Source organism: Styela clava, chromosome 5 (genome assembly GCF_964204865.1).
Source record: "Styela clava chromosome 5, kaStyClav1.hap1.2, whole genome shotgun sequence".
Taxonomy (NCBI): domain Eukaryota; kingdom Metazoa; phylum Chordata; class Ascidiacea; order Stolidobranchia; family Styelidae; genus Styela; species Styela clava.
Window position 1 is genome coordinate 22,757,813 of NC_135254.1, and position 2,500 is coordinate 22,760,312.

The 2,500-nt window shown below is 56.1% G+C and overlaps 2 non-coding genes and 1 pseudogene across 2 annotated transcripts in view; all 3 read left to right on the forward strand.

Moving 5' to 3' along the window:
• The window catches only part of LOC144423675 (small subunit ribosomal RNA), a 1,810-nt gene extending 267 nt beyond the window's left edge, over positions 1 to 1,543 (forward strand). The window contains exon 1 of the ribosomal RNA XR_013476140.1: positions 1 to 1,543. This exon is cut by the window's left edge and continues 267 nt beyond it. This is a non-coding gene — a ribosomal RNA (small subunit ribosomal RNA).
• Positions 1,544 to 1,841: 298 nt separating this feature from the next.
• Positions 1,842 to 1,995, forward strand: LOC144423290 (5.8S ribosomal RNA). Its single transcript, XR_013475784.1, has one exon. It is a non-coding gene; the product is annotated as a 5.8S ribosomal RNA (ribosomal RNA).
• Positions 1,996 to 2,283: 288 nt separating this feature from the next.
• Positions 2,284 to 2,500, forward strand: part of LOC144423713 (large subunit ribosomal RNA) — a 3,695-nt pseudogene continuing 3,478 nt past the window's right edge.

The following is a 2,500-nucleotide window of genomic DNA, read 5'->3' on the forward strand; positions in this document are numbered from 1 at the left end:
GTACGGTCTCTGCACCGACGACGTATCATTCAAGTGTCTGCCCTATCAACTGTCGAAGGTACGCTACGTGCCTACCTTTGTGATAACGGGTAACGGGGAATCAGGGTTCGATTCCGGAGAGGGAGCCTGAGAAACGGCTACCACATCCAAGAAAGGCAGCAGGCGCGCAAATTACCCATTCCCGACACGGGGAGGTAGTGACGAAAAATAACAATACAGGACTCTAACGAGGCCCTGTAATTGGAATGAGTACATCCTAAAATTCTTAACGAGTATCCATTGGAGGGCAAGTCTGGTGCCAGCAGCCGCGGTAATTCCAGCTCCAACAGTGTATGCTAAAGTTGTTGCGGTTGAAAAGCTCGTAGTTGGATTTTGGGCGAGCGCCGCCGGTCCGTCGCAAGGCGTGTCACTGGTTGCGTTCGCCTCACCTTCGGTTCTCCGTCGGTGCTCTTGACTGAGTGTCGGCGGTGGCCGATAAGTTTACTTTGAAAAAATTAGAGTGTTCAAAGCAGGCTGTTCGCCTGCATAGTGTTGCATGGAATAATGGAATAGGACCTCGGTTCTATTTTGTTGGTTTTCGGAGCACGAGGTAATGATTAAGAGGGACAGACGGGGGCGTCCGTACTCTGCCGTTAGAGGTGAAATTCTTGGATCGGCGGAAGACGAACTACTGCGAAAGCATTCGCCAAGAATGTTTTATTTAATCAAGAGCGAAAGTCAGAGGTTCGAAGACGATCAGATACCGTCCTAGTTCTGACTATAAACGATGCCAACTAGCGATCGGGAGGCGTTACCATGACGACCTTTCCGGCAGCTTCCGGGAAACCAAAGTCTTTGGGTTCCGGGGGAAGTATGGTTGCAAAGCTGAAACTTAAAGGAATTGACGGAAGGGCACCACCAGGAGTGGAGCCTGCGGCTTAATTTGACTCAACACGGGGAAACTCACCCGGCCCGGACACAGGTAGGATTGACAGATTGAGAGCTCTTTCTTGATTCTGTGGGTGGTGGTGCATGGCCGTTCTTAGTTGGTGGAGCGATTTGTCTGGTTAATTCCGATAACGAACGAGACTCTGGCATGCTAAATAGTTACGCGACCTTCTCGGTCGGCGTCTAACTTCTTAGAGGGACTAGTGGCGTTTAGCCACACGAGATTGAGCAATAACAGGTCTGTGATGCCCTTAGATGTCCGGGGCCGCACGCGCGCTACACTGAGTGAAGCAGCGAGTGTCTAACCTAGGCCGAAAGGTCCGGGTAACCCGTTGAACCTCATTCGTGATTGGGATAGGGACTTGCAATTGTTTCCCCTGAACGAGGAATTCCCAGTAAGCGCAAGTCATCAACTTGCGTTGATTACGTCCCTGCCCTTTGTACACACCGCCCGTCGCTACTACCGATTGAATGGTTTAGTGAGATCCTTGGATCGGCCCCGTCGCGGCTGGCAACGGCCGCGTCGGCGTGTCGAGAAGACGATCAAACTTGATCATTTAGAGGAAGTAAAAGTCGTAACAAGGTTTCCGTAGGTGAACCTGCGGAAGGATCATTACCGAAAGTGGTGGTAGGCCCCGGCCGACCGCGCACTTAATTGTCTTTGGGTGCCGCCGAGAGGGCGGCCGTCAATCGGGGTTCCGCCCCGTGCGACACGCGTAACACGTTGGCATAGCAAGGCAGCCGAGTGCGATGGTGGCTTCTGGGCACCGCGCTCGATGTGCCGCCGGCCCAGCCCGGCGGTCGCTCGGCGCCGTTTGTTGGTGTTTTTGTGCAGTTGTTGTCGGTGGTGGTTTTGTGGTCGATCCCACAGTGTGACGTCCGCGCGCTTCGGCGCCGGGCGAAACGTCGAGGACGACTCTTAACGGTGGATCACTCGGCTCGCGAGTCGATGAAGGACGCAGCCAAGTGCGAGAAGTAATGTGAATTGCAGAACACATTGAACGTCGACCTTCTGAACGCGAATTGCGGTCTCGGGTCAATCCCGGGACCGCGTCTGCCTCAGGGTCGCGTTCGTCCTCACCCGAGGGCCGTCGCCTGGCCTCTGCGAAGACGGCCGGGCGTCGCCCCAAGTTGAAGCGGTCGCCGAGCTTTCTCGGCGCGACCGCGTGTCCCGTACACCGCCGGCCCCTCGACGTGTTCAACTACGTTCGAGGGGCGGGTCCAGGTCGGTCGGTCCGGTCACGAGATCAAGACCGACCGTGGGCCAAGGCGGCGACGGTACGCGCTCGGTCGGCGCCGGCGGCGACGACTTGCGATGCCAGCGGGCCGTGTAAGAAGCGGCCCGCTTGACACATACGACCTGAGTTCAGGCGAGAGCACCCGCTGAATTTAAGCATATTATTAAGCGGAGGAAAAGAAACCAACAGGGATTCCCTGAGTAACGGCGAGTGAACCGGGAAGAGTCCAGCGTCGAATCTGCGCGCTTTTCGAGCGCGCCGAGTTGTGACGTACGGAAGTCCCAGTGCGGCTAACGGCGAGCGCCGGTGTCCTTCTGATCGAGGCCTCGTCCCAC